At 31.5% G+C, this 12,841-nt stretch overlaps 1 pseudogene; it reads left to right on the plus strand.

The window, feature by feature from the left end:
• The first annotated feature begins 1,115 nt into the window (after positions 1 to 1,115).
• On the plus strand, positions 1,116 to 2,805 carry LOC107061599 (tetrahydrocannabinolic acid synthase-like; annotated as a pseudogene).
• Positions 2,806 to 12,841: the final 10,036 nt, after the last annotated feature.

Consider the following 12,841-nt stretch of genomic DNA (forward strand, 5'->3'; position numbering starts at 1 on the left):
TTTAATTTTACCGTCATTTTATTTCCGCGGATATATAGAAATTTATCATAATATTTTTCCATCCGATAGCGTCTAAGAAAATTATTAGCATCTTTATCCATATTTATCATCTAAAGGTCAAAGTGGATTTGGTCAATGATAATTTTGGGACAATATACATATAGGAAGTTGGACAAAAAACCCATCAATTTTCATAAATTTAAGAAATTACAATTTCTTATTAAGGTCTAGTTTGACCTATAATGCTCCCAACAGAATTTTCTCCAAACCCAAGGCTCGAACCCAAGACCTTCAAATAAGGATGGCACAGTTCTATCACTGCATCACAACTCATGATGGTAACGTTTAATGACTAGAGTATTTGTTTAATCTTTATGTTCCAATAATGCAGAGGAAATGTTGAAGTTTTCTACACAAATTTCTTTATTTAAGGCGACATATATATTCTATATAATACATTGATAATCAATTCTAGAAGATAAGATATGTAAGATTTAAAAATTGGAGAAAGATTTTCTCTAATTTGTTTTATTGATCGTTATCAATGATATGAATAATTATACCAATAATGCTAAGTACGAACAAAATATAAAAATAAAAACTGATAATATATGAATAAGCATAACAATTATTGACTAATCTTTGGAATGTATATGTACTTTTCAATTACGAAAAAAAAAATGCACGCAGAGTTCAATTTTGCCTTTTAAAACTAAAAAAGAAAACTCTATCACGGATTAAGAAATGTTTTTCGAATAAAGTAGGTGAAAACACAACAATATTACTCATTTTTTCTAATTTATATGACTCATTTTTCTTTTTAGTAAGTATGAAAAATAATGATATATTTTTATATTTAATAATAATTTAATTATAAAATATATATTTTATTTGAAATGATTTATGATCATGCAAACATCAGTGACTTATTTTTAGACAATAAGTTTTTTTTTTTTAAAATTCTTAAACTTCTCACATAAATTCAAATGGAGAAAGTATTAATATATAGTTTAATACCACGTGCCACTTTATTTTCTGTCTAGCTAAAAGTATAAATAGAAGTTCTTGTTTCCATTTTCTCAATCATCAAAATTTGCAACAACAAATAATCAATTATGACTATTATCAACAAGTTCACAATATTTCTCTTTCTCTCAATTTGGTTTTCATCATCATATTCATGGGCCAACAAAACTCACGATGACTTTTTTAAATGTCTTTCTCACAAAATTATGAACTCAAACTCAATATCACAAGTTATCCACACTCCTAAAAACTCTTCATATTCTACCATTTTGAACTCCTTTACAGATAACCAAAGGATAACCTCTAACTTCAAACCATCAATTATTTTCACTCCTAATGATGAATCCCAAATCCAGGCAGCTATACATTGCTCCAAGAAACATGGCCTACAAATTAGAATTCGAGGCGGTGGACATGTTTATGAGGGACTTTCATACATTTCGGAGACCCCTTTTGTCATAATTGATCTTAGAAACCTAAGATCAATCTCCATAGATACTGAAGACAAGACTCCTTGAATTCAAGCTGGCGCGATCCATGGTTAAGTTTACTATAGAATCGTGGAAAAAAGTAAAAAATTGGCCTTTGTTGCTAGGGCTTGCCCAACTGTTGGTGTTGGTGGACACTTTAGTGGTGGAGGCTATCGCATGATGTCACGAAAATTTGGTACATCTGTTGATAACATCATTGATGTAAAATTAATTAATGCTAATGGACGAATTCAGGATCGAGAATCAATGGGTGAGGATCTCTTTTGGGCTATTAGAGGAGGTGGAGGGACTAGTTTTGGTCTCATTATCTCATGGAAGGTGAAATTACTTGATATTTTATAAAAGGTGACTATATTCAACGTGACACGAACGTTGGAACAAAATGCAACTCAACTAGTCTACAAATGGCAACATATCGCGGACAAAGTTGATGACAATCTTCTCCTCAGGCTCTTCCTGAAGAGTAGTGAATCTCCAATCAGGCGTGGACAAAGGACTATCTACGCCTTTTTCACTACAATGTTTGTTGGAGTAGTAGATGAACTCCTCCACGAAATGCAAGATAGTTTCTCGAAACTAGGGTTAGTGAAAGAAGATTGCATTGAGATGAGTTGGATCGAATCTATACTCTTCTTTGCTGGTTTCCCTAGGGGCACATCACTTGATGTGCTACTTCATTGGAATAATAGCGCAACTAATCAAGAATATTATTTCAAAGGGAAATCAGACTATGTCCAACGACCAATTTCTATTAATGGTCTTGAAGGTATATGGAAACTATTCAACCAAGTAGGTGAAAACTCAGTTGAATTACAGTTTAGTCCCTACGGAGGAAAGTTGAGGGACATCTCAGAATATGAAACACCTTTCCCTCATAGAGCTGGAAACATATTTATGATTCATTATGCAGTGTTTTGGGGGAGAGTGAAAAATTCTCAAAGTAACTTAGCTTGGATTTGAAAACTTTATGGTTACATGGCTAGGTATGTGTCAAAATCTCCTAGAGGTGCTTATTTCAACTATAGAGATCTTGATTTGGGAGTGAACAACAAAGGAAACACAAGCTATGAACAAGCAAGAATTTGGGGAGTGAAATATTTCAAGAACAACTTTGATAGATTGGTGAAAATCAAGACTAAAATTGATCCAACAAATTTCTTTAGGAATGAACAAAGTATTCCTCCTCTATTATCTTAAGCTTAGTAGTAATTAATTTATGCACTCTACAAATAAGTTCTTTTATGTATATGTATACAACTATAGTACTGAAAAATAAATGTTGCCACGTTTCAAAGATTGTGTAGGAATGAACAAGGTTTTTCTTACTTTAGTAGGATTTTATTTGTATTAATTACTTGCCTAATGTTCAAAACTTCGAAATTAATTGAAAAAATCGTGTATGGAAAAAAACTAAACATCTTTGTTGAATAAGTTTCAATTCAATAGAAATAGATTTCATGTTTTATATAAATTGTGGCTTGAGATAATTTTCCTGTTTCGATCTTTGGGACAGTGGTGATAGGCAGTAGCACCAGTGTCATAGTTAAAATAATATTATGATTTTGAGAACAAATAAGATATCACTAAAGATTAAATCCAATTAATATAACATAAGTGTCGTATTTTTTATATTAGATTTTTCAATATTTTATTATTTGTGGAATTTATGTCTACATGACATAAAAAATTAACAAAAAATATTTTTAAATGGTCATATGTATATGTATGTATCAACAATGTATATAGTGTATCAATATTGTATAAATAGTGTATAATCTTGTACAGATGAATGTAAAACTACGTAGTATTAGAGAATTTATATATATATATATATATATATATACACACACACATTACTGATACAATAAAATATGCATTGTAGACCAATTTTCTTAATCCCAACCAACTCAAATCTCCTCTAGATATAGTCTCAAAATTTAGATATGAGCTCTTCTCTATGTTTTGCTTCTACGATCCGGCAGTTTTCGCGAAGAGATCAATAAGATGCTGCTCTCCTTCACTCTTTCTTTTTCCGCTTTGCTAATCTTTCGATCTAAAGCGGACTGAGCGGCGATGGGAACGAGAGGAAGAAACCTAAGAGAAGGTGCTTGTCTCTTAGGTCATTGTCTTCGATGCAACACAAGAAAGCGTCCTCTTTTTATATCCATGTATCAAATTTCGTCATATCTCATAAAAGTCCATTCGATTCAAAAAGATGCTTTTGTCATATCCTGACTTTTTTTTACCCCCCCCCCCAGGGCCGTCTTAGCCACTAGGCCAATAAAGCCATCGCTTGGGGCCCCATATATTTTGGGCCCCCCATTTTATAAAAAAATACTTATACATATTGTTGACACCCAATTTTGGACCTCCACAATATAAAGTAATCATTTCGAGCTTCTTCAATTTTAAATGATTTAAAATAATTAGTTTTACAAAATTTCAAAAATAAATAAATAATAATATAGTTTGCAACTTATTTTAAATAGTTTTGTCACTTTTTTTTTATAATTTTTAGATAATATATAAGTTTTATATAATTTTATATATAATCAGTACATTTTATAAATATTCGAAAATCATCTCAACAAAGATTTTGTTTTGTTTAAATATTTTACTAATTAGTTTAGTTATATAATAGTTTTACATTTTTTGGATTAATTATATTATAATTAAGTCGATTTTTTTTATTTCGTTAAGATTAAGAAGCTCATTAATTAATTTATATTAATTCATATAATTTAATTTTTAGCCGAATCACCAACTAAACTCAATTTGGCTAAATTGTTAACTCTAAATGGCTACTTCCTTATTAGCAATTTTAGCCACTTCCTTCCATGCCTTCAACTCAATTTTAAGAAACCAAGTTGGGCCATATAACAACAATTCTCAGCATCCCAACTTGTCAAATAACCCAATCCAAGCGTAATTACAATACTAAAGAAGCTCATTCCAATTACAATACCAAACAAACACATACACAACAACACAACAGCAAACAGTACGCTACCCCACCCGTGTAACTTGTTCTTCTTCCCAGCGAACAAACCCAGAAACTCAGCAACCCAAATCAGCAGCAATCGCGACCCATAAGCAGTCCAGAATTGCAAGTCCAGCAGAAAATTGAGCCCAGCTCTCGCGCATCCTCCTCCTCCTCCTCTCTCCTTATCGTTCGTACCAAAATCTTTGGAGAATCATTATGTGTCTCCATCTCCGCAACTCACTCGTCCTTGCTCGAAAATCAAGCGCCCAAAATTGTTTTCCGTTGGAGATTTGTACTAATTCCAGCTCCAACCTTATCTGTTAAGAGATTTTCGAATTTCGAATTCATAAAATCTTATCCAAATCTGCCCGTTTTCCCCTCTAAATCGAACCCTATTTTCCCCTGTATTTAAACCCCTCATTTACCTTCAGTAAGAGAGTTGGAAAAGATTGGGAAAAAAATTGGGATTTCAGTTGATACAGAGAGAAATACTTAGTAAGAAATAGCTATAGAAACCAAATACGAAATAGGTTCGAGTTTTGGTTTTCGACTTCCTTTAGATTTTTCGGTTTTCCAGTAGCTAAAGACTACATACAAGAATATATTTGTAAGAAGAAAGGGATAGCTATAGTTGTTAAATCTAGAAATTCCGAGTCCTAGAAATTTGTTTCGAAGCTTGCATCGGAGATTCTTCATAGTAGCTCTATTTGATTTCCATTCGTGGTGAAGTCGCTACTCCTCCGTTTGTTTTGGTCCCAGTCCGTTGCCTAGGAAAAGGTAACAACCTTGTCCCTATCTCGTTTTCGTTTCATTTCTTTCTTCTCGACTTTTATGTTCCTTGAATGTTCATGTCACTTAGATTATGCTTGAATATGGGTTGATTGATGATAGTCCTCCCTCTAATTGCTAGATATATTCATGTTATCATGTTCGGATTTAGTTTAATGCGATGCTTTCTATGTGGAGTACATTGAATACTCGTCATATTCTCTGTTTTCGTATTTTTTTTAGACAAATATGGGTTGTTCAACTTGTTTTCTTTATGTATCACTCTTCTTTTCTCTACAGATTTGATTATAGTTCTGATGATATTTGAGCGGTCGCTTATGATGGTTCCCTTACTGATTTTATTTGTATAAGAGTGTGATTAGTGCTAGTTTTAAGTAATCTTGTTGTTCTACATGTTAACAACTGATTGTGTTGCCTATACTTTATTTTCTTGTTTCGATTATTGCAAATCTGATTTGGGAGATGTGATTATAGCTTTGATAAGGTGTGGTGTTTTATATTCAGGTTTCATTTTAGCTCTTAATATCCTGTTTTTGCTCTTTCTTTTGAAACTAAAATTGACCTTTTGTGTTTAGTGTAGTTGTGTGATTTTCCCTAATGCAACCTAGTTATTTTGAGCATGGATTTTTGTTTTCAAAATTGTCCCTGCTCAGCTGCATGCGTTTCATATAGTGTGAACGAGTTTGATAAAAGTTTGATCAAAGTGTTCTTAGCATGATTTTTCAGATTTCATGTGCCCTGGTCATTTTATTCCTTAAAAGGGCTTAAAGTTAGTCGTAAGAAACTTCCCGATAATGTTAATATTTAGATTGAGTCGTTGTTTGAGTTTAAGTCATGGCTGCTCACTTCTTTTTGTTATGTTTGTTTGGGAGACTCACCTCTGTAGATGGTCTCATTTATAAATTTTATTTGTCCCATTTGTTCAAAAAGGTAGCATGTTTTTTTTTTGTTTCATAGCCACTGTATGTTATGAGTGAAACTTATTATGAGTGTTGTATTGTTCGTATATGCATAGTCTTCTTTGTTTTGACTAGTTCGAGTAGTTAAATAATAGCTTCATTTTATTTTTATTTGTCCTTTCATCAAGTTTATTATTTATTCCATGTCACTTTTCCTTGGCTAATTCTTATCATCATTTTCGTGGCATGTGAAATCTGTTCGAGTTCGCCATGAACTCCTATTTTTCTTTCCCTGCATTTCAAGAGATCCATAAAGGCTCAAACCCTTTCCTTCGAGTCGGCCAGCCTTTAGAATCGATGAACAGGTCAAAATCGGGATGAAACACATGCTGAAAAAATGGATTGCATACGTCTGTATACGTATAATATACAAGAACAGGGGCTGATATACATCAGTATACAAATGTATACAATTCTGGGAAACTCAAAAATGGGCTTCAAGCCCAAGATCTTTGTTGCCAGCAGGTCCAGGTAGCAAAAAATGGGCCAAAGCCCAATGAAATTACAGCAGACCCAAAAATGATAAGGAGCTGATTTTTGATGAGATGGGCCAAAACCCATCATTATTGACAAACTTTAGATAATAGGACATGGATAAAAGTGTTGGCAAGCCCAATTTCGAATTTGGGCAAAAAGCCCAAGTTCAATATTCTCTCCCTTTTCCTCTTTATTTATTTCATTGAATTAACTAACAATTTATTTTCACTTTGGTTTAACTTAATTAAATTCCCGAAGATAGTCATTTCTCTTTATATTCAAAAGTTTTATTTATTTTTCTTATATATATGTTTTATTTATTACTCAGCTCTATTTTAGCCTTAGTCGTGTTAACACTTAAGTTACTTCCCTTTCGAATGATCTCTTTTATTTTATTTCCCCTAAGAAATAGTTAATTAGAAAAGAAAAGAGTTCTTGTACTTAGTTAAAGGTTTAAAAATTAGTCAAAGTTATTTTTAGTCAAATCGTCTGTCAACTGCAATTTAGCGGACATTTCGAGGGCTTAACACCTTCTCGGAATGTACATTGAACTTGAACCCTTTTTCAATTGATTTTATCTGTTTGAATCTTTTGAAAACTTTAAGTTTTTTCTTGATTTTTACTAAAAAAAATTAAGTGGCGACTTTGTATCTTTTGAAAAAATCAATTTCTCTTCAAATCATAAGTTTAGTCGATTTTTCGAAACAAGTCATTTTTTCTTTTATTTTTCGAGTAAAACACATATATTATAAAAAAATTATATTAATTTTTTGAGAAAAAAAAACGTGTAAGAGGTTTTTATTGTTGATATTCTTAAGTATATGTAAATTGTTTGAATTATTATGAAAATTGATTCAATCTTGATATGTCAACTAGAAAACATGATTCTGATTTTGCAAAAAGAGAGAAAACTTGAAGAATTAAATAAATCTTAAAAAAGAGCCCTATTTAGATTGGGAAAAGGCTCAAATATGCCATCGAACTTTCAGAAAAGGCTCATTTATGCCATCCGTTAAAAAGTTTGGCTCATCTATGCCATTACCGTTTAAGAAAAGGTTCATTCATGCCATTATTTTTTAACGGTGGTTTTGCAAAACCATTTTTTACACGTGACCAATTATAATTCGGCCACGTCATTATTTTTTTTATAATAAAAAATCAAAATTCATGAACAAACATTGAATTAAAATAACCCACCCAATTAATAACCCACCCAAGTAAAGGCCCACCCAAATTTAAATCCCTATAGTAACCCAATTTTTCATTCACTTTTAATCTAAAAAGCCCTAAGATCCTTCTCACCCTCTTTCACTTCTTGGGCAATTGGATGAGTTTTAACACATTCCCTAACCCTCAAACTTAATTCTTCCATTATCATCTCCTTCAATTAATTTATTGCAGGTTGCAATAATTGGAACTCCTTAGTGCAGGTTGACATCACAATTCTTTTCAATGAGCTTTTGTATTGCTACTGCTTGGAATTTGTTTATGCATTGTGATTATTATCCTTCACTTAAGAGGCTGAAGGTCTTGTGTCATTATTTTTGTTAGATGCATGTATGGCAATGTCTACGGTCTGGTGCATGTTACTGTTATCTTTCTATAGTTGGTCAATGGTGAAGTGCAACTCTGGAATTTATACAGCAGATTATGGTGCTTTCTAATCTCATTTTGATATGCTTCTCTAGCATTTCTCTAGCAAAGTTGTTTATTTTGGGAACTGTTTTTAATATCATGATGTAAGATGTCGTTTAAACACTCTACGATAGGACGTGATATGGGTAGAGTTATTCCCTTGTGATTAAGGGAGGGATGGACAAGCTTTTGCGATCGACCAAGATAATTGGAGCGACTGAGTAGCTCACGAAATTTTGAGAGTCAAACAATATAAAATTTAACCAACATTTTAAGATGTATTTTTCAACATATTTGATATGAAGAAGGTTGCAAGTTGTAAGACTTTCCGTTACGAATATCTAGCGCAACATGACAACTAAAAAGCATGTTGATAGTAGTAATAGAAAACAAGTAATTCGTTCATCCAACCTGACTTTCATTTATGATAAACACTTAAATGCAACACAAAAAAAAGAAAATAGATTACTGCACATAATCCCTATGGCATGTTTGACTCAAGCAGCCATAAATTTGTAACTGAATACTCTTTCACTGCTACTTTCAGATGTAGTAGGCATCACTGTTAAATTGTGGTGAAAGATTGAAACCACCATCATAGGATGAGTAACAATAGCTTTGAAATCTCCGTAGAAAAGTGAAGTCTCGAAATAACCCTCAGCATTTGTAGTCCCAACCAAATCCTCATGTGTTATAAATGACACACAAATTTTGTCAACAACATCTCCAGTAGCTAGATTCTTGAAGTTGTTATCAGTCAAACACATTTTGTAACATCCATTTGGTGTCCATTGATCGGTGTCCACGCCGTGAATTGACTGACTTCAAGTCCACAATAACACCTCCTCTTTGAACTAGAAGAGACATTCGACCCCTCAGACATTGTTAGAAAATAAATTAATTGAAGGAGATGATAATGGAAGAATTAAGTTTGAGGGTTAGGGAATGTGTTAGAACTCATCCAATCGCCCAAGAAGTGAAAGAGGGTGAGAAGGATCTTAGGGCTTTTTGGATTGAAAAATTGAATGAAAAATTGGGTTATTGATGAGTTATAGGGATTTAAATTTGGGTGGGTCTTTACTTGGGTGGGTTTTTAGTTGGGTGGGTTATTTTAATTCAATGTTTGTTTATGAATTTTGATTTTTTATTAATAAAAAAAATAATGACGTGGCCGAATTATAATTGGCCATGTGTAAAAAATGGTTTTGCAAAATCACCGTTAAAAAATAATGGCATGAATGAGCCTTTTCTTAAACGATAATGGCATAAATGAGTCAAACTTTTAACGGATGACATAAATGAGCCTTTTCTGAAAGTCCGATGGCATATTTGAGCCTTTTCCCTTTTAGATTTTTGACAAATAATAAATATTTCGAATGAACAAGTCACCAATAGAATTGATTTAGATGATAATAATACCCAAGAATAAAATCTAGAAGAAGTTGGTGAAAATGTGACATTGTTCCCGATATCAAGAACTCCTAGATAATTTAAATAGTTGCATCCCTAAAAATATATAAGATCCAAGTCAATGGAATAATGTTGATAAAAAATTGAGAGATCTATTAGTAGAAAATGGACCATTTAGAATGACTGATATAATTTTCCACAAGATAAATACGTACAACATTTTTCTACAACACACTATATTCAAAAATTGGTAAACGGAGAAAAGCATGAAAGAAAATGATTAATCTACTCTAAAGATTTGGATAAAAAAAAAATTGTTTTGTTGTAAATTATTTAGCACAACTTCTATTATTTGCAGTAGTAAACTAGCTAGTGAAGGTAGTAATGAGTGGAGAAATCTTAGTGTTAAGCTCAAAGTCAATGAAGTAAAGAATGAACATATTATTAATAATATGAGCTCGTGTATTGATTTAGAAATGAGATTTCATTAAAAAAAAACAATTGATAAAGTTGTGCAGGAACAAATTGATAGAGATAAATTGCAACGGAAAAATGTATTGTCAAGAATTATTGACGTGATCAAAACTCTTTGGAAAAATAATTTAGCATTTAGGGGAACAAATGGAAAGATCTATCAAGAAAGTAATGGTAATTTTTAAAACCTAATTGAAATGATTAATAAATTGAGAAAATGGTCAAATGCCCCCCAATCTATTATCGGATTCCCAACTACACACTTAAACTTTACAGGAGTCCTATCACCCTCCCAAACTATTTAAAACTGAAATTATCATCTCCCTAAATGCTTATGTGGCAAAATGAGTGTATTTCACTCTCCTTGAGAGAGTGAGCACCAAAATCAAATAGTAAACTTTTATTTTTAATATTTCTTTTCAGAAATACTTGTATTTATAATTATTCTTTTTTCTTTATTTGTTTCTTTCTTCTTCATTACACTCTAGATCAAATTCCACCACTCATTATCTCTAAATCGCCACCGCCACTATTTTCTCTATCGTCACCGTCACTACCATCTCCACATAATTGACAATGAAATTTTAGTATTCCTCTTGATTCTTGAATTTGTATTTTTCAATTTGTGCATGAAATTAGAAAAAATTGAAAATCAATTCCTTATTGAGATTATTGGAGTTGTTAATCATCACTTTACATGTCAACCCACAAGGCCGATTAGGTTGGAAATTCATATCTTGATTATTCGATGCCTCAATTTGGCAATTTTATTTCAAACCCAGAAATAATTTTGGGTTTTCAATGAAACCCACATGTGATGAGATGGTGTGACACTAACTTTTAAATGAGTGCAGATCTAATGATTTCGGAAGATAGTTAGAAATTTCCTTTTGCTATTATAAGTCGTCAAATTGTTTAGAGTTCCTCCAAAAAGATATGAATTAATTTATAGGCAATTGTAAAGAAAGAAAAGAAGCGTTAATAATTGATGTTTTTTGATATGTCAAAAGATTTAGGACTTGATAATGCTGGTGGTAGGAAGTGGGTGGTGTCGATAGGTTGATTGGTGAAGTTTTCTATTTGCAATGAAAGAAAAAAATGATGAAAATACTTTTGGTGTTGGAAGGGAAGATAAAAATATAGGAGAAAAAGGTAAAAAATAATAGTTTTTAAAGAAATCCACGTGTCAAACGTGTGAGTTTCACCTGTCAATATAAATGTGGTTGTTCCTTTATAAGGGTGTAATAATTTCAGTTTTAAACAATTTAGGGGGGTGATAGGACACTCGTAAAGTTGAAGTGTGTAGTTGGGAATTCGGTAATAGATTGGGAGGCATTTGACCATTTTCTCTAATAAATTTGATCCAGCTATGCAAGAACTTATTTGAAGAATAAGCATGACGAAATTCATAGTCATTACCTTGGACATAATATACAAAGTGAATTATTAAACTTATTGGCAAGTGAAATCAAGAATAAAATTATTAAAGAGATTAAAGAAACAAAATACTTCTTAAAATATTAGGGTCTCTCTTTAAAGTTTGGCTTTAGGCCCCCGATCTTGTTGAGTCGGCCCTGCCCCCTCCTTCCTATATTGTCTTTAGCTTAAAATCCCTTTTGATATATTATTTATCCGAAATGATACATATTTACGATGCATCAAATTTTAAAATCGAAATTTAAGAAGTTTTAAATATTGCTGACATGACAGACTAAGGGGGGAATGAAGAAGGAAAGCAACGAAGAAAGAAGGAGGACTAATTTTAATAATAAATAATAATTAGGTTATTTGGGTATGGAATTTTGGACTTATTGAACATTTTGTCTAATTTTATTAAATAATTTTACATACTTAAATTAAGCTTTTAAGTTATTTAATTTACTCATCATAATTACAATGATTTAGACCTTTTGAGTTCAATGTATAACCGTAGGCTTTGTAATTTACACAGTTTCTTGGACCATAATTACATTCTCATTTTAGAAATATATGTACTAAATTTGTTTTAACTTTTTTAGTAAAATTTCTAACTTCGCTGTCATTTTATATGTAAAAATTATTATTATGATATTTTTCCATCCGATAGAGTCTAAAAAAATTATTAGTATGTTTATCCATATTTATCATCTAAAGGTCAAAATGGATTTGGTCAATGATAATTTTGGGACAATTTACATATAGGAAGTTTGACACAAAAACCCATCAATTTTCATAAATTACAATTTCTTATTAAGGTCTAGTTTGACCTTTGAAAAATCAAGTCGGACAATTGCTTAATACGTTGATGACCAGAGAATTTATTTAATCTTTATGTTCCGGGTGTACAAAATTTAACCGAAAATCGAACCAAATCGTAAATCGAGTCAAATCGAACAAAAAACCCCACTAGTGGTTTTGTTTGACTTGGTTTGATATTGGAAAAAAAAACCCGACTATATTTGGGTTGGTTTGGTTTTAACAAAAAAAAATCAACCCGACATTATATATGTAATTTTAAAATTTTATTTTATACATAAAAATATTTACATTGATATAATTTTAAAATATTTCTTATACTATTTCATAGTTTTTATCTTTTAATATATTATTTCAAGTTT

Source organism: Solanum tuberosum, unplaced genomic scaffold (genome assembly GCF_000226075.1).
Source record: "Solanum tuberosum cultivar DM 1-3 516 R44 unplaced genomic scaffold, SolTub_3.0 scf00141, whole genome shotgun sequence".
Taxonomy (NCBI): Eukaryota; Viridiplantae; Streptophyta; class Magnoliopsida; order Solanales; family Solanaceae; genus Solanum; species Solanum tuberosum.